Here is a 20,320-nt window from a genome sequence, read left to right as displayed (position 1 = left end):
GTTGCGTAGAGTGCAGTTGTGTAGAGTACCATGGTGTAGAGTGCAGTGGTGTAGAATAGATTGTTTCAGGGTAGAGTGAAGTGGAGTAGAGTGCAGTGAAGTGGAGTAGAGTGTAGGGTAGAGTGCAGTGGTACCAAGGGAGGCTGCATAGAATTCAGTGGAGCAGAATGCAGTGGAGAGTAGAGTGGTGCATAGTAGAGTAGTGGTGCAGAGGGGAGTGCAGTAATGCAGAGTAGAGAGGGGTAGAGTGCAGTAGTTTAGTGTAGAGTGGCACAGAGTGGAGTAGCATAGAGAGGAGTTCGGTGGTCTAGAGTGTAGCGGCAAAACTACACTCTACAGTGGAGTAGAGTGCAATGGCATAGAGTAGACTGTTTCAGAGTAAAAGGAAGTGGTGTAGAGTGGAATATTGTAGAGTGCAGTGGTGCAGAATGGATTAGAGGTGCGTACAGTGAATTGGAGTAGGATGCAGTGGCGTAAAGTAAAGTGGTGTAGAGTGCAGGGGCATAAATTTGAGTGTTACAGAGTAAAGTGCATTGGCATAGAGTGTACTGGCATACAGTCCAGTGTTGTGGAGTGTGCAAGACTGGAGTGCTGTAGAGATGTAGAGGCATAGAGTGTACTGTCATATAGTAGAGTGGTTTAGAGCAGAGAGGCGCAGAGGCGTGGTGCAGAGAGGAGTAGAGTGCGGTGGCACAGAGTGATGTAACCTGTTGCGTGGAGTGGGGCAGATTAGAGTGGAGGTGTATATAGTGCAGTATGCATGGTGTGGTAGCACACTGCCATTACAGATAACGCATTTTCAACTGAAATGACCATTCAATATATACAGACGCGCAGTTTGACTTATAAAACTATACAGCGCACAAATGATAAAATGTGGAATTGGCATCCACTAGTGTATTGGTTTGTTTTGCTCATATTCAGGTATTTGTTTCCAACATACTTTAAAATTAACAAAAAATGTGCTTTATATGTGCTTTCCTTATTCTGAAGTATTGCAGTTCATTTAAATGGGGTTGTGTTCTAAAAAAAATAACTTTCCTACCCCAATATCGAGCAAGATTGTCACATAAATCCTCTCACTTAGAAGTCAGAGAAAGAAAAGTAAAACACCAAGCTCCCCGGAGGACAAAGCCTGACATTTCGCTATGTCTTTAAATGCACTGCAAACATGACAAGATAAGAACAGGATTTACATGCCTGTTTACAGATGGACTGCTTGTGGAAGAATACAAAGGAGTTGGTGTGAAAAGGCTTTGCTCCTGGAGAGGAACATACTCACCCTGGATAGTCTAAAAACAAATAAAGCCAGCAAATATAAAGCCAGAAAACGTGAGTTACTAGCCATAAAGCCACGGTGAGAATACATTCCCACAGAAGCTCTCTGAATGTCCCCAAGAGGTCTATAGCATACCAGACAGCAGGTAGGCTTCAACATAAAAATGTCTACAATTATCACTGACTGGGATTCAGCATACAATAATGATTGCTTGTTTTGCTTCTTTACAGCAGCAATCAGACTCTCCCTATTATTGAGGCCTATTACGAAACATCTCTCTACTAATCACACTTGCTATCGATTATTTCTTAGCGACTTAGAGACACTTTTAATCAGGTATTGCCACTGGGTGGCGGCACTGTAGGTGGCAGAGCACTGTGGGGAATGTCACCAAACAGCATATGTTATGTCTGCGAGGCACTATCCTAGGCAGGACGAGCAACTCAATGGAAACCTAGGTCTAATATGACAGCCGGGTACTGAAAGCAAAGTCACCACCACTGAAGGCATTCTAAGGCCTGGGTGCTCCAGTGGGGGGATGCCGGGATTGCATGCCTGAATCCTACGGATTGCTACCTTTGTCAGGAAAAAGAACCAGGCAGTTATTTACGTTTTAAGATTCTATAAGAATGGGGACAGGCTACTTTACCTGATGTAAACTCCTTTGCATTCTTTTATAAAATGGCATTTCACTGGACCCTTTCTGCTGGCTGTTTTGTCTGGCCACAGCGTCGGAGGTGCGGAGGTGACGGCGGATTCCTGAGCCTGATTCTGTGGGACTACAACAGCAGGACACCGGGACTGCGAGGACCAGCATTCTTAGAGTGACCTGCAGCTGGTGCCTCTTCCCGTGCCGTCCCCGCCTACCTTTGCCAGCCCTTAACTGCTCGAAGCCCCCGCTCCGCGGGAGCCGCTTGCAGCAGTTTCCTGCCATCTTTTTGCCTCTTTCTTCACTGGACCCTTTCTGCTGGCTGTTTGCTCTGGCCACAGCGTCGGAGGTGCGGAGGTGACGGCGGATTCCTGAGCCTGATTCTGTGGGACTACAACAGCGGGACGCCGGGACTGCGAGGACCAGCAGTCTTAGAGTGACCTGCAGCTGGTGCCTCTTCCCGTGCCGTCCCGCCTACCTTTGCCAGCCCTTAACTGCTCGCGGCCCCCGCTCCACGGGAGCCGCTCACAGCAATTTCCTGCCATCTTTTTGCCTGTTTCTTCACTGGACCCTTTCTGCTGGCTGTTTGCTCTGGCCACAGCGTCGGAGGTGCGGAGGTGACGGCGGATTCCTGAGCCTGATTCTGTGGGACTACAACAGCGGAACGCCGGGACTGCGAGGACCAGCATTCTTAGAGTAACCTGCAGCTGGTGCCTCTTCCCGTGCAGTGTTGTGTATTTCTTCACGCCCTCTCAACGCATCGCGGGACTAGCCGGGCGAAGCCCGGGCAAAGGGCGGGCCCTCTTAGGCCCTCAGAGGCCTGAGGAGACTGGGCTGGGCCAGAGACCCTGGTTGTTAACTCGTCTGAGGACTACGGAACTGTAAGCAATCCTCCTTTTCGTAGTGTACTTCTTTTACCCTTTTCCTTGGGAGTCCTCGACATTGTCTAAAAGTATAATCGTCACCCCTGAACTGTGGATCCCATCGAGGATCCTTTAGTCTGCACCAGCTAATTGCACATATTTGGAGCATATCACTTTGATTGTATATAGCCTCTGTCTACCTCACCTATTTTCTACATGCTCCAAAAATAGCCTCATTAGAATATAGCTCTCTTATTTTTTGTGAACTTTGATATCCGCAGCTCACAAAAATGACATGCGAAACTAGAAGTAAGGCTGCGGCAGGAGGGACAAAGTTGACGGGAACACTTGACGATTTCATAGTACGCACAAATTCATTGATAGATCAAGGAATTGTGCTCATGGAGTGAAGGGTATCTCAAGACCTAGCGTTTGCTAAGAGGTCGTCCATGGGCCACATTGCCGTGGCACGTAGCCCTGAAAACACCTTAAGTAAATCTATTTCCTTGCAGACACACGTGGAGGTCCATAATATCGCCTGTACCCAGCCTGCTCTTCAAGATTCGATCTCTCATGATCCTCAGGCTCTGGCACCTTCGGGAAATATTATGACTGCAGTACAATTAGATACCCAGGTTGAGAGTAGCAACAGTCAAATGAGAGGGAAAAGGGAGGGGGCAATCCCTAAAAATAAGCGTATTAACAATAACAACTCCACTGCCAAGAAGGCAAAAGCAGCAAATGCGGGGGGTATTAGTGATGATAGTAGTAAAGAGGCAGCGAGGGAAATTCTTGGGGATGAGTCAGGGAAAGAAGAGGTTGGTTCTAAAACTATGCCCATGACCATTTTAAATGACACCACCCTAGATGACACATTAGCTGACATCTTTTCTAATAGTACCACAGCTAATAGCACAGGTACAAGAGCAGAAAGGGAAGATCCTTTAATACGTACTTTGATGATATTAATTAAATCCCTACTCACTCCCCTAGAAGAGAGGCTTCATGGGATAGAAACCCAACTCCAGGAACTGCAGAAGGACATAAAAGCACAGTATACTAGCCAGGCAAAAAGAGTAGCCCATGCAATTTTACCGGCTAATAAACCCCAAACACTTAATAAATGTGTAACGGAAGGGAAAAAAACAGTAACTAAAACCCCCTTGCCAAACCCCACTTGCTCTGAAGCAAGTAAAACCTGTGCCAAATCCACTCCGACAATCGAGGCAACCACAAATAAACCAGCTGGCCCCAATGTACCCACTCATAATCCCGACAAAGCTCAACAAGACAAGACCGAAAAACGTAGAAGCATCAACTTACCACCAGAAGCATGCCCCTACATGGTGGTCTTGACTGGGGTTCCAGAATTGGCTTCTCAAATTACGGAACCCTTTTGGGCACTTAGAAATAAGGTGCTCCATTGGTTAAACTCCAGTCATCCTTTACCACCAGCAATAACTAGTAACATCTTAATGGTTCAGAGGGTTCCCTGGGTGGGTTACAATAGAAAAAGATCTGAGGGGGATTGTGTGGTTGTAACCTTTGAAGACCCTCGAACAGTGGATCATATATGCTTGAGGGTATCTAGAAACCATGGATCAACGATTGTGGCTATACCCCTGTCCTACTTCTATATGCCAGTAGAGCAACCAGACAACAGATGGAGCTGGACTAGGGACTCCAACTACGCCAGGGGAGTGAGGGGGCATGAAATGTATAGGGATTCCAACCAAAATAGCTGGGGAGGGGGCGGAGAAGATGGATGAACTTTAATACAACAAAGGGCTGGGAGAACCCATCATGGTGGCCGTCAGCACTGTGGAGAATGGTTGGGCCCACAGTTTGCTCCACCCTTTATCCCCTGCTACAATCGGTTTAGCGAATTAGAGGCTGTCGACTGACGCCCAGAGAGTGAAGAGGCCCCCCAGTCTTCCCCTTCTTTATCCATTCCCTCAAATCCATCTGATAGTAGCTTACTACAGGAAATGCCTGACATAATTAGAAGAAGCTCAAGTGATAAGAGGGCCCCACTTGGCAATGAAACCATAAATTTGACAAACATTTTGGTGGGGGAGACTAATATATGCAAAAAGGGAGTAGGTCTTAAGAGTAAGAGTAATCAGATCTCTGTGTCCACAAAAACCCATGGTAAAACTACATCTGAAAAACATGGGAAGAAAATGGGACATGCCGTCATGGATGAGGCAGCAGTGGCTGAGAATAAAGAAATCTGTAGCCTGATGTTTTGGAACGTGGCAGGCTTAAAACAGAAAACCACTAATCCCTCCTGGGAAACTGTTACAAATAGTCTGGATATCTTGGCCTTGCAAGAAACTTGGACCATTGATCCTATACATCTTAACGGCTACAAAACTTACTGTACGCCAGCAGTGGGGGGAGCATACGGGAGACCTAAGGGCGGTTTAATCACATACCTCTCAAATCGTCTAACATATGAGAGGGTACTTTTCTACTCTAAATGTAGTTTTCATCATAAAATGGTGATAGATACTAGGAGAGGAGCTAGTGTCATTATCATACATTTTTGTAATAATATCCCAAGTTGTGCGATCCAGGATATTTTGAAAATGTTAGGTAACGATTTACAATGTGAAATAGATAGTAAGGAGAAGGAAGTAATGATTTTGTGGGGAGTGGATTTTAACTGTCCACTTTGCAAAAAGGGCCATAAAGGCATTTGTGGCTTAATGTTAGAGCAGGACATTAACCTTACACATTTTGATCATACTTTAATCGGGGATCTGTTAAATTAGATATTATTTAATTATGATTTGGGATACGCAAATGAAATGGCCCATCGACCAACACCATTTGCCCAACCTTTATTGGCAGGGGAGCATCGACTACTATTTATTTTAGCATCTGCTCAAATAGTTATGGTCATAGGATAAGTAGCTTCAAGATTCTTGACTCACCAATGAGTGATCATCTCCCACAAATACTTGAGATTAATATCCCATTTGTGGTATGGGAAAATGACCAGCCCCCTATGCAGGCAGCCCCGGACGTGACGCTGGGGAGGCAAAATGGATACACACTCAAGTGGAGTAAGGTGGTCCCGGAGGAATTCCTAGCTAAGCTGGTGAATAACTGTACAGATAGCTTCAGAATTTGCCTGGATGAAGACTCCAAGAGTGAACACATAATAGAACATTTTAATATTATAGCATCTACTATTAAAGAGAGTCTGAGGGTGGAGTCAAGGAATGGGCCCAAGAATAGTAGAAGATGGTTTGATAAGGCATGCACCAAGGCCCTCACTGAGCTTAAACATGCCATCCACCGGGTGCCCCGGGACCCCTCTTTGATAAGAGACCTAAGGAAATGCTACAATCTGGCGTGGATCAACAGGAAGAATGCCATAAAGAGGGTGGCTTGGGAAGATCTATGTGCAGCTTCACAATCTAAAGACACATCTGCTTTTTGGAGGGCGGTAAATGCCCCCTTCCTTTATGATAATACCAAAGCCCGCATGGAAATTGCGATTAGTGAAGATGACTGAGTTGCACATTTCTCCACTCTCTACATGTCCCTAGAGGAAACTCCAGAAATAGGACCTAACCTAATGCACGAGAAAGGGGATGATGCACAAAAACTGGTGGTAACTCTGCCCGAAGTTTTAATGAGTCTGAAAGCTATAAAGGGTGGAAAGGCGGCAGGTCCAGATGAGATCCCAGCAGATCTGTATAAAGCCAACAGTGACATCTGGGGCCCCATGCTGGTACAGCTTTTTAACGCAGCATTAGTGAGGGGTCTGAGTCCATCATGGTTTACATTGATCATTGTTCCTATCTACAAGAAAAAAGTTAGACAAAACTGTACATGTTATAGGCCAATATCCCTACTCGACTCATCTATAAAGATCCTTGGTAGAGTTATTTTAGCTAAATTACAAAACTGGGCAGAGGATAATGGGGTAATAAGTGATCTACAATTCGGATTCCAAAAGGGCATAGGAACCATTGAGCAGGGCCTAAATTTATTTATTGTTCAGCAGAAATACATAACGATAAAAAGGGAGCGTTTATATTTCACGTTTGTCGATCTCACATCTGCTTTTGATTGTGTATCTCACAATAAATTATGGGAACTGCTGCTATGGCTGGGCGTGGAAGAACCGATCATTCGCTTCCTGAGGGAATTGTATTCAGGGGCCACTGCTACTGTTCGCTATGGAAAAGGGGGGGAATGTAGTAGATCATTTGGGATAGGCCGTGGAGTACGCCAGGGGTGCGTCCTGGCGCCTTTTTTATTCCGGATCTATATAAATGGCCTGGAGCCTCGTCTCCTACAAGAGTGCAGTGATATGCCCATGGTTGGTAAAAGATCTATCCCTGCACTCTTGTATGCAGACGACGCTTTTTTAATGGCTCGTACCCCCATGGCCCTGCAAAACCGGATACCATCCTTCAATAAGTTTATGCTCAGTTTGGATTTAAAAATCAATTGTAGCAAAACTTTTTCCATGAACTCTGGAACACGAACAAAGAAGCAAATGAAAACGATGTTCATAAATAATGCTTCCTTAGAAAATAAGTCCACCTTTCCTTATCTAGGCATCCTGTTTCATGAGACTGGTTCCTGGACAAGTGCGGTAAAGGCAAGAACTCTCTTGTTCTCTAAGACAATGGCCTTAAAGAGTTTAATAAAAAAAAACTGGGAAAGAAACCGATAAGGGAAATTTTAACTATTTATAATGCAACGTGTTTATCGGTGGCTTTGTATGGATCAGGACTCTGGGGGTATGCCAACATAAAATCAATTCAACTAGTTAAAAAAAAGTTTTTGCGGTATATTCTGTCCATACCCGAAAGTATTGCAACCCTTATCTGTCACGCGGAGCTGGGTCAGACGTATATCTCAGATGTAATTAGAACCCAGCCCATTCTCCTGTGGCATAGGGTATGGACTATAAATGAGTGTGTAGTAAATCGTGCCATACTCAGTGTGAGAAGTTGGCCTGATATGCAGTGCTCACTATTCTAGTGATCACTATGTATCAGTCCAAACAACCCTTATTGATGATTGGTTGTAAGTCAACCTTATAGACCAGCTATCCTAGTAGCGTGGATACGAGCAGTCTTCGGGCTAAACTCTAGAGGGCGTGTTGAGCCAGCTGTTATACCATCACATATACCCCTTGAACACCAAGTGAAAGGACATCACACAAGTGTTATGAAAATAAACAGTGTATTTATTTAGATCACAACAGCCCTGTACTCTTTATGAGGACAGGGTACTAAGCACACAACAAAACTCTTATGAAAATACTTTAAGTTGCACAATTTACACAAATGCCCGAGGGGCACGGAAGACCATATACTATGGAAGTAGAATGCGAAATTACTAGCAGGTAAGTACTGGACTAATAGGCTTTGGAATCGCTAGAACTACGTTACTGAACCTTCCGATTACTAGTAGGAGGCCCAGGGGACTCGGGTGCAGAGTGTGCACTCTCACACGGGATGCGGGACAAAGTCTATGGGAGCTAGTAAAAGCAAAGTTAGTGTTCTCGGGCGAACCCGATAAGGTAGATCGAAAACGACAGTGGATCCTGACCCTTGGATCGTGAGGCTATGCTGGGGCACCGAAATGCCGAAGTTACCTAGCCCAGGGGCTGCAGCTGCATAGGTCTGAAAAGACGTCGGGAATCCTCCTTGACGAACCAGGAGCCTGAAGAAAGAAGTTGCTGGCAGGCGACCAGTGAAGATTGTTCGAAGTGATCCAAGCCTGGATCGAAGATGGATGACACCTGAAAGCAGAGGGGACCAAGTTCGTGACCACTAGCCAGTAGTCAGATGGCACCAGGAGGGCACCGGATGGTAGTCACCTCGACCAGGTGAGTGGGCGACGCTGGGTTCTGCAGTCTCACGGACCAGGAGGCGTTGTCGGCGACCAGGATGGAGGTGCGAGCTGTCCCACGATGGATGATGCTGTCGACGTCGCTGGACCCAGGATTGGGGCAACAAGTCTTGGCAAATTCAAGCCCACGCGGTGGACTCAAAATGGCGTCTGGAGTGGACCAGGAGGGTCCGGGGTGCTCCTCTTTTGGAAGGGAGCAAGGGCCAGTCTGGAGCAACCAGACCAGCAGCGGGCTAGTAGCCAAACAACGCGGTGAGCAGCAAAAAGCAGAAGGGCCCCACGCAGATCTCGCGGATGCTGGGAGGCTGGACTTCGGTGCTGGAGCTGCTCAGGGTCGGGGCTTCTCGGACCCCAAAGCACTCACCAGAGGATCCCTCGGCGGTCGTGCTGGATAGAAGTCGTGCAGTTCTGATGATGGCCGGTCCCTCGAGGTCTCGTCGCACCTACGGTTCTCAGCTTAGCTGTAGAGGTAGGTAGAGGTCAGAGGTGCCAGGGAAGCCGGGTCTCATCGAGCTGGTCAGTCGAATTCCGGAGGAAGGACGTGCAGCAAACCGCAGTGTTCTTGGATGGTGCCTGCGGATGCAGGGTGACTACTCCTTAGTCACAAGGGAGAAATCTTGAGAAGAGTCGAGAGTTCCTTTCGTGGAAAGTAGTTTCTTGATTCAAAGATGATCTAATTTGGAAGGGTCCCCGCTCCTGCCTTTATCCTAAAGAAAGGGGTGGGTTCGCGACTAGGTCCTGCCCTAGGGGTGGGACCAGGAAGGGGGGTGGTTACACCCCTCTCCCATGCCGGACTTTCCCCAGGCCAGGGGCTGGTGTGCCCCTGGAACTGGTTCTAGCCGGCAGATGCGTAGTGAGCACCGGGGTGCCACTTGCAGTCACCTTCCTGTAAAGCCCTGCCTACCCAGGATACACAAAACCCTGTCTGGGATGGTGCTAGCACCGCCCCTGACAGGAAACCCTTTGTCCGAGCTCCCCTCGATGGAAGGACTCCCAGCTGCAGGGGGTCAGACTCGTGTCTGTGGTGGCAGCATCCATTTTGTGATGCTGAGGCTTGAGTTAACTTTAACCGGGGTTCACAGTTACATACATGTCATGTCCCTCTAGAAGGGTGGAATGCTAACCCCGTCGCCAGAATTGGCGAGGGGTTAGTATTTCAATTCGTATGACACCTTACTCGACATGTTTTGATAAAACGATACCAAAGATAGCATTTAACCGCGAGGATTATAATGCACTTAAGAGTATATGTACGCGTTATCATGGAACAGCTATTAGGACTTGGTTCCGGAAGCTGCAAACGGGCTCAGCTCATGCCAGAGCACCATCTCACACGATTCCAAGCACTCTGCCTTCAGGATTGTCAAGGCCTGCCATAGGAGTGACTGATATGAATCTGTGTGTCCATTTTTAGGGTTAGATATAGGTATACTATATCTAAAGCAAAGGGTGATTACACCAACTTGCCCCAGCTGTCGCGCAGCCAGTTGTGTCAGATTTAGATGGCCATCTAGGGGTGGCATAATACATGCTTCAGCCCCTGGTAGGCCCTGGGTACACCTATGCCCTGAGTTACAGGGTCTGATAAGGTGGCCCAGTACCAATTGGATAATGCACCTAAGGTACACGTGTCAATTTAGTGAGAGAACAGCTAGGCTGTGGGTCTGATTAGCAGGCCCACAGCCAGAGAAAGTCGTAAACCAGTGAAACAAAAGCAAAAAATCTGGGTGATCATAGGATTGCAGACCCTACTCTCCTATACTCAGGATGTGTTAAAACTTGAAAATGTTAATGGTCTTAAGTGGTTAAATTATGTTTAAACTTTTTTGACAGAAATTGACTGTCTACAATATTATGAGGACCCACCTACAATGGTACACATATCCAGAAAATTATTGAAAAAACTGTGTATGGAACACCTGAGGGAAAAAAGATTGTCAGAGGAAACAAAGAAAAAGACGGTTTGCTCACACCAGCTGATTTTAACCGGAGATAAATTACAGCCATACCTAAGCCTTCCTATGTCTAAATACGATAGATTTCTTCTTACACGTTTTAGACTTAATATTGTTTTTAGGTTACTGATCTTCCCAGAAATTAACTCTTGGTCGAATGAATTGTGTTTGTGCCCATGTGATGAATTGTCCCTGCAATCTGATATTCGTGTTTTATTTTTTTGTAAATTTTACACTTTGCCTCGTAGGAAGTTTATTGTCCCTATCCTTAAAGAGATTCATTTAAATAGATGTCGCCCAGCATTTTATGAATTGCAAAGAATGGACACTGTTTTTATTGTTGCATCACTATCAGAGTTTTTTTAACATGTTTTTAAACTGCGGAAATCGATCTGTACGGATGAATTTTAATTGTTCTTTTAGGGAAAAATTGTGTCTCCTTCTCTTTAGACAAAAACTGTTTTATTATTCACTGTAAATGGAATCTTAATTTGTCGCTTTTATGGTTATTGTCTTGTTAACCGAATAAAGTACTTTTTGAACTTTGAACTTTGAACTTAGTTCTCTTCTATTATTAATATTCAGGAATCATTTAGGTAGCCCACGTTCATGTTTAGAATTATTTCTGGTTATTTTTGGTTCTTTAATTTTAGAGAAAACAGAAAAACAAATACCATCTTTGGCTGATTTTTCTGCATTTTTTTCCAGCCAAGGCATGCCATCAAATATCTGGACACAACACACCAAGGAGACTAGCCGACTGGAAACTTACTTTGGCAACATGAGGCAGCAGCAGACAGTATCAGCACCTGGAGAACTGTTTGTGCTGGACAGGGGCAGCAGTGGCCTGGATGATACTTCTCATGTGAACCCAACTAACTGGGCCCCCACCTTCCAAGGAGTCCCCTGGTAAAGTGAGAATAAAAGTAGAAATTCTTGCCATCATAACATTGCTCATAAAAAATACAGGCAAGTCTTCTAATTTTACAGATGAGTACATTGTGCCGAAACCTGGAGGCACATTTACTAAGAACTTGTGAAGGGGCAGTCTTGAAAAGTGTTACAAATCAGTACAAACTCTTCCAAGGTTATTTAGATTCCAGTGCCAAAGTTATTTGCACTGAAAAAATGCCCATGTGTCTGTGAAAACAGCACTGGGTGCTGCTTTGCACCACTTTGTAGTAAGGGAGCGTTGCTTGGATATAACTTGTAAAGATTAAACAAGAGTATGCAGTTCATTGTGAAGATAGTGGGGATAGTGTGTCTAGGAACAGTTTGTTAGAGGGCGGATACATTCCAAAGAAGCAGTGCCACAGTAGGTTTTGCGGTTCCGCGTCCATGATGCTAACTAGCGCTCACTCTGCCTTCACTTGCGAGGGCATAACCATATCCCTATTTGGGATTGTTTTTACTGACTTAGAGGTACACGATTTGTCATAAACTTGGTTGAGTGATTGGTTATCTCCTCTTGAGAATAAACACCCAGAGATTCCTGGCACTGTGTAGATTAGGGTCGTTTGTTGGTCCTGAAGAATTGCCACATTATTTAGTTGACACAATAGCTGGGAAACACGTTGACCCATTAAAAACCCATTAAGCTATCTAGGATCATTCTATCCTTTGAAATCAATCACCAAATTAACTAGGCAAGTGAACACATTCCTTAAAATGCCTTGTCTCTGATAATCCCTTACTCTATTTTAATAAACCTTTTTTGGTCTCACATCTGTTTTACTGATCTACACTAATAGCCAACACACCCTCACCTCATCGAATGGCTGTCCTATATAAAGATTTCGGGCAAAGTTCCTCTTTGTGGGTACCTGTCGGGCATTGCAGTGCCGGCCCAATGAGGAGCTAGCCCAATGATGAAGCATGGCACCCATCTGGGTGTGGGAGAGCCCTTGCTCCTACTGGTACGTATCCCCTCTCTAACAAATTGTTCTCAGACACACTATCCCTATTATCTTCACAAGGAATTGCATACTCTTGTTTAATCTTTAGATGGTGTTAGTAGCTCGTATGCTGGACTTAAATGCTCCTGGCCCCCCTCTTTTGTATATAACTTGGACAGATTAGCACTAGCACTCATACTAACAAGATAGCCTGACAAGGCTTCGTGTAAAAAAACACCACCTCCTTGAAGCAGATTCTAACATTGACAATTGTTTGATTTCTGCAACCTTTCTACACATTGCATGTAAGCAGCACTACACAAAATATAGACAAGTGTATTGGTTAAGAATTTGTCTAGGCAAAGGATTTTTTACTGGTAAACTATGCTTCCAGTACAAATATTGTGCTAGACCATAAACACACACACACCTCTGCACTATGGTGCCAAGGTTGTGCATAGTGCTAAGCAGCCTGGAAAGGGGTAATGAGCAGTAGCAGGCAAATTTTAAAAGATATAGCTTCATGGTGCTTGCTTCCCTCTGTTCAAATCAGCGCAGCTATGTGTTATGAAAATCTGCCCAGTAGTGTGGATACCTGACCAGCCCAGCCTTAACTCTCACACTCCCCAGCAGTTGGTGGCAATTACATTGACAAATAATCTTTCCGAGTCATTACTCTACCACACCTCATCTACCTTTCTCTTAGCATCCCTCTCTGATTCTCAATGAACTTGTATCCTCTCTCAAAGCTCTCTCAACCTCACCTTTGCTCATCTCACCTCTCTCAGTATATCTCACTCAACTTAATTTCTCTCTTCCTCTCTCATGACCTTGCACCCTCTCTCTAGCACTCTGTGCCTATATTGATAACTATCTCTATAAATCTCCCTGTCTACCTCAACTGCTTCTCTACCCCATTCCTCGCTGTACTTCATTACACTTATTCCACGTGCATCTAGCCTCCATCCACTTCACTTCTCACACAACCTCATCCCTATGCTTACCTCATACCTGTGCTTTTTCATGTCACTACTAACCTTAACTGTATAACTCTCTCAATCCTTTCTCTACTCCCTCTCAGTTCTCTATATTTCACTCTACCTCACATCTCCCTCACTACCTCACTTGTCTATACCCACCTCTCTTTCTTCCATTGCCTAACTTCTCAGGTTACCCCACGATTAGAACTCTACATTCTTCATATCCTCTTTCTCTTGTTCTACTTCAGTTCGCATTCCTTCAGCCCTCGAAATATCTGAATCCTTTTTGGACGGCTCTATTTCTCTGCCTCTACCTACCCCCTTTTCTCTAACATCAGCTTCTCTGCCTCTCTCTCTTTTTCACAAATGCATATCTCGCTCTGGACTTCACTTTCCATTTTCACTCAACCCCTCCCCCTCAGCAGTCTCTCACCCTCTTTTGTATAGATTTTTCTATCCCATCAGACTCATTTTTCTGTCACACCTCTCTACCTCATTATAAACCTCACTTCTCTTTGTCTAATTCATTAGTCTCTTAACCTCCTCTTTTCTCTCTACACATTTTTATTCCTACCTTTTACCCCTCACTCTACCTTTCTCTTTTCCCCACTACTCCTTACATGGCACGTTTTTCTATATCTCTTCTGATTTTTGGTCCCTCTATACTGTGCATCTCATTGTTTTTCCTTGTCTGCTACCTCTCACTGCCTTTATCTTTCTCTAATTCACCTCTATTTCTATATTACATCTCTCTCTACCTCACCTCTAGGGTTACAGTACTCTTCATCCTCTCTATACATTTTCTTTCCTAAGCTCTATTTCACACTACTTCACTCTAAAACCTTACTTTCCTCTCTCTTACTCTACTTACATCTTCCTCTCCTTCTCTTTGCTAATGGCTACATCATATTTCTCCGTTTACTTCTCTCCCTCCATCACATAGCTCTGTACATTATCTCTATCTGTATCCTTTTATTTCTCTACTTCACATCGCTCACTACACTGTTCTCTATATGTCTTTGTCCATCTGTTGTAAACTGTGCCATCCCATTTCTCCTATTCAGCAGGGTCACAGGCAGCTTTCAAGCCTGAGAAGAGAACACATATAAAGAGGAGCAGAGGGACAAGGCAGGACAAACTAGTGAAAATCGCCAGAGTAGTGCTTTGATTTTCACTGTAGCAACAACAATGCCATGAAGGCAAATATACATGTGATTACAAAAACTCAGCAACTAAAAGTACCATTTCAAGCCTTACTTTCATGTTAAACACTAGTCCACTAAACATCTAACAACTGCTTTTAGAATATGTATATGTATATTGATGAATGAATTAACTGTTTTTATCTGTATTGTACTTGATTATATGTTGTGCTTTTATGAGAAGGTATCTCGAATAAAGCTTATACTACTACTACTACTACCACTAGTCCACTAAACATCTAACAAGGCACCCGTAGCATGTTTTTCCTATAATGGAACGTACATGTGAGTTAGATACTAAATTCCACATAAAATGTTCAAAAAGAAATGGCCTTATGAATTCATGTTCAAGCTTTCTTTTGGTACCATTTGACTAGTGGACAGCTGTCAACTAGAGATGTAGGCTGCTTTTTGTGTGCCCCCATTTTTGAAGCTTTCAACATTTAATTCAATATTGTTTTGCATCAGGAGAGCTTCAATGCTGTGAAAATGGATAATATGTTCAAAGGTCCTCCAAAGAGGGGGCCCAAAATAAATCATCTTCAGGAATTACACAGAGCCTGTTGTGCATGCATTCACTAACCGGTTCTAAAAGATTGGCACCAGTGCCGGTCTACAGCATAGTTACTTAGACTGTGGTGAGGTTGCTCCAAATAGCAGTGACCTACTAGTTATTGCAATTTCTCAATACGTGGAAAACTAAAGAATCAACACAAACAGAAGAGTGACTGCAGCATGACTTTCAGGGTGCTGATGTGGAATATTACCTAAGTGAGAATGGTGTCAGAACTCACATATTCACTCTTTTATCCATCTATAAATTCATCTCAGTGAATTTAGCACCCACTCTAGAGTTCTGTCTGTTTCCTACAGAGGTGGGCGAGCCCCTGAAAGCGTGAGCCACATGCCTGGTTCAGTTCAGCTCAGGATACTCTTGGAAACCCAAGCACAAAATGAGCTGGTTTATAACACAGGGAGCCAGGTTTGAATACTGGAATTGTTTCAGCATCCTGTGAATAGCGGCAAAACTCCCTGTGCAGAAAAAAGTGTAGTATAATCTAGGTCTGTGATGAAGTGCCTTATGTCCTTGGGCAAGGTTTGCGTTATGTAAAATTGCCTAAAATAAAAGGTGGATTCTGCATGTCACTCACTCTCTAATCTGCTCCTCCAAGCATTAAGGACAAAGTATTAACCTTTGATGTCAGAATGAGATACTCATCCAGTGGCTGAATTGCAGTGTGTAATTAGAAGCTGTGGGACCAATCTTGGCTTTCCTACTTGACCAAATTTGTTATCCTAGGCAAATACTCTATTTTCACAGGGCCTCATTTTGTTTACGATAATGAGAGAGAACCTTCAAATATGTGAGATTAGGCTGTGTGCTGTAAACAAACCTCTTGCATTTAATTTAATAGCCTATAATGTTTCTCCTTCTACCACATGAATCTGAAACCTGATTTGCTTCTTAGTTCACTAATAGCATTGTCATCAAGGCAGAGACAGGAATGTTTCTCAGTTCATGTTTAACAGTCCTCACTTTTAATAAATACTTCTCCAGCAATCTGATGTACTAAGGTGAAATGCTTCCACTTATCAAAGAAATTGTCTTCCACTTGTTAAAGAAATTGTCTTTGTTGAATTTTGAAGACACCTTATCATCTTTGTCGCATGATTGATACCCCAAATATTTTTAAGGTCTGGTTCCTGCATGGGCTCTTAGAGCCACTGGCCCGGCTCTCCATGTTACTTGTTGATTCCCCAACTCTAGTCATGTACAGGACACTCGCGCCTTAAGTGTACATGTTCTGTGAGCAATGAAAGCTTATGCAACTATGCCCTTTTGGATCTGTTATTCGGGAAATGGAAGATTGCACTTGGTACTTTCTGTGAGAGAGGGAAGCTTGTTTTACTACTGCTATACTGTCCCTATTCTGTGAAGCATTAAAACGTGTACTGCTGCTGCTTCTCTATTTGTAGCTGTCCTATGATGGGAAAAGCTTGTGCTGATACTACCCTAGCTGTACCTGTCCTCCGAAGGAGGGAAGCATCCACTATGTTCGCCCAAGCTGTATCTGTTCTTTGAGAGCATGACTAGTTGCGGGGCCCTGGCCTAGAGCGCCTGGTGTCAGTCACACCTTCCCCGCTTGATCAATTTGACTGACCCTGGTCAATTACTTTTCTTTCCTCTGCCACCCTTTCAGCAGATATCACATTTGAAAGCACCCTGAAATAGTTCAGTTCAAAATGTTCACTATACAGAAACCTCTTGTGTATGTAGTTTACTAGAACATAATGTTGTTTCATCTAGAACAATAAAAGCTTTGTAAGGTGGTACAAGACAACATACATGACCCTTGGGCTACTAATAGAACTGTTATCAAGGCAGAAGAGGGAAAGAATGATATACATCCAAGATCAGAACTGCACTGCCAGCCTCCAAGCTTAACCAAACAGCGTGACCCTAGACAATTACTTTCTTCCTTTCTTCAATGTTCCTCCTTTTCCACAACCATCATATTTGAGAGTACCTTGAAATAGTCCAGGATGCACTCTGCACAACAGCCTCTTTTGTGTATGGTTAAATAGGCCATAACGTTGCTCAATCAATAAAAAAGGAAAGGCTTATGTAGAAGAAACAAGACAACTGACTTGCCTCTTGAGTAATTAATAAAAGCGTCACCTGCTAATTGCATACATTCGGTTGAGGCTTCAATCGATGTGGAGAAGGCATTTGACACAAATGGCTGGGAGTACAAGTTCTTGGTCGTACAGAACAGGAGATTGGGTGAAGGGGTCCTACCCTGTATCAAACTACTATACACAAGCTCCATATCTCAGGGCAAAACTGGGAGAGTGACACCAGATTCCTGGCTGACCGAAAGGGGGGGTGCAGCAGGGATGTTTTTTATTCCCACTGTTGTTTACCCTGGCCATACAGCCCCTGGTCAAGATGCATGGAACTCCATGGTGCACAGCATGGGCATAAATGGACAAGTCCACGTCATCTTCTTGTATGCTGTATATGCGGGACGCTGATAGAGGGTTGGTATCATTAGAGCTAAGGAGCTTTGATCCTGCTCTAGAGAACCAATCGGAGAGAAGGCCTCATGTTCAAGATGGCGATCGGCGACCATCTCTAGTCAGCTTGGAGATATTCCGGTTCCGAGTGTAGGTCTAGAGAACATTCCGCTGTGAATTCCTGTGGCAGCCCCGAGCTCTTTTGAGGCCACAAAGCCGTGTAGGGACTTTCACTGGCACTGAAAGAGTATAGATGTTTACCAGTGAGTGCCAGGAGTGGGCTAGCATATGAGAGAAAGAGGGCACGCTTGCACAGGAGACTCCCGGCAGCTGTACTCAGTGGTTGCCGGGGATTCGGGAGAAGCTAGGAGATGGACTGCAGACTTGCTGTGAACAATCGGACTTTTGCCCAGAGATACAGGGCCCCTGAAAAGATCCATCTTAGACGCAGTGAGTGGTGGGGGTGGTCCATACAGCTATTAGCTCCGGGCCTGCCTGGGCCTGAGACACAGACCATATTGCAGTAGTCTTTCCGGGGACCTTGTGACACCTGCAGAGGGAGACTGAAAAAGTCAATCACATTTGATGTAAGTGGGGATACTGAACTTCCCACATTGTGTAAAGTGGCTATCCCTCTGCAGTTTGCACTTCAACACTAAAGCTCAAAATGGAAATTGTGAAGCAGCGTTATTAGCAAAAAAGGGAACGCTGAAACCCTCAGAGGAAGTAATGTCCGTATCAATGGGGCCTGTTAATTTAGATTGCTGTAACCTCCTCCACTTCACTGTGTGGCCCTGTTCACTTGTCCTCTCGGGCTTGGTATGGACACCACATTGTAACAATTACGAGAACACTGATAATAAGTTAGCACTTCCATATCAATAATTTACAATGACTTAGATACAGTCAGCAAAGGGCCAGATTGCTGAACACAATGCCAACAAGAATAAGAATCCTAAGGCTCCCTCGATTAATGCCCCTCTTCTACTCAGACAGCCATCACAGAAGACTTACAATCTGCGGCCACCAAAAGGGGCATCCACCTGATCATACCAGGATTAAGGAAAGATATATCTTTGTTTCGCTAAGACGTCTCCAAATCGGACTATAACCGCCATCTCCAAAAGATCGAAACGAGAATGCATAAGCTAGAGACGTCAGCAGATCGTTCTCATGTAGAGAATAAAATGCATGATAGAATAGTCACACTCGAAAAACACCAACAAGAGATGATAGACAAAACCGCTAACTGAGCAAATCAGTCAAGATGAAACAACCTAAGGATTGGAGGCATCCACTCCAATAAAATAAATAAAGACCTACACCAACATGTCCAGAAATTTTTTAGAACTATTCTTGACACACCTGAAGAAACAGAAATTATTCTGAATTAGACCCACAGAGTTTACGGAACTTTTCAACATCAAACAAACGTATCCCCAGATGTCTGACCTGGATCCACTTCTACCAGAGAAAAGAAGAAATTGCTGTTGCTGCTAAAGGAATTGATAACATTAATTTTGAGGTAAGAGTCGGTCATAATTTTCCAACACGTTTCTCCTTACACGCTGATGAGAAGATGTGAGAAGAAAGATATCACAGCCCACCTTCGCTGTGAAAAAGTTCTCTCCTAATGGGGCTTCAAATTCCAGCTCTTGTTTACCTACTAAGGAAAGTACCACTATCACTTCTAAATTTGAAATTCAACAAATACTTGGGATACTGCACATGTCTGGGGAAGACAAAAGATAAGCCACACCTTTTCACCAAATACAAAACAAAGAGACAGGAGATGCCTCCTCTGAGGATGATTGACAGATAGATAGGCCCCTGCCACCAAACTTTTGAGGTCCATTTTGCGGTCTCAAAAAAAAATTCCATCTCAAAAGGGCAACATTTGGAGAATTTTTGCGACAGGCACTAAACATGCCTGTCACAAAAATACTGTGGCTCAGATATGGGGTAAAAAAACAGCACTGCCCAGAGGTGGGAAGACATGTTTGGTGCCAGAGAGTGCGCAGATTTACATTTTAAAGAGGTACTCTCTCTGTCACCACTCCGGTGTCATTCTTTCCAATATCAAATATATGGTGCTGGATGGGAGCTGTTACTTTAACCCCCTCTGCTCATCTCCCGCCATAAATTAAGGTATGAGGAGGGTAGAGGGGGGCTAGAAGAACAGTTCCCCTCCTGCGCCATGTATTTCACGCTGATTGTGCGTAATGGGTGTCCCGGAGATGGGGTGATAGTTATCTAGAGGTGGGAAGAGCACAGATCAGTGCCATGGTGGGGATGTAAGAGCCAAACCCTGCCAAATGAGTCTGGGACGTTATAATACCAGTTTAGTACCGGTCTCCTGCAGCCTTTTGATTTGCTATGTTATTGAGGCAGAGAGAGTAGGAAAACACACCTCTACTGCCAGGCCTTCTTTTACAGGCCCAGCGCGGCAGCGCAGAGTCAATAAAAGGAGGGTTAGAGAGGAGGAGCTTAGCGCGCATCCAAGATGGTCGCATGAGCACAGGGCTCCCCGGACCCTCGCCACCCTTCGCAATCTATCCATAAGTTATCCTGATTTCTTGGACGGATTATTTGA

The 20,320-nt window shown here is 44.4% G+C and overlaps 1 protein-coding gene and 1 long non-coding RNA gene across 2 annotated transcripts in view; one reads left to right on the top strand and one right to left on the bottom strand.

The window, feature by feature from the left end:
• LOC147722338 (uncharacterized) overlaps window positions 1-14,918 on the top strand; it is a 129,327-nt gene extending 114,409 nt beyond the window's left edge. The window contains exon 3 of the long non-coding RNA XR_015309870.1: window positions 11,341-14,918. This is a non-coding gene — a long non-coding RNA (uncharacterized LOC147722338). The remainder of the gene's footprint in view (window positions 1-11,340) is intronic.
• Window positions 1-20,320, bottom strand: part of CDK13 (cyclin dependent kinase 13) — an 841,634-nt gene that overhangs the window by 748,310 nt on the left and 73,004 nt on the right. The window lies entirely within an intron of this gene.

The sequence above is a fragment of the Lissotriton vulgaris genome, chromosome 4_1 (genome assembly GCF_964263255.1).
Source record: "Lissotriton vulgaris chromosome 4_1, aLisVul1.2, whole genome shotgun sequence".
Taxonomy (NCBI): Eukaryota; Metazoa; Chordata; class Amphibia; order Caudata; family Salamandridae; genus Lissotriton; species Lissotriton vulgaris.
The sequence above is the reverse complement of the archived record's forward strand: the minus strand, read 5'-3'. Positions and strand labels throughout refer to the sequence as shown.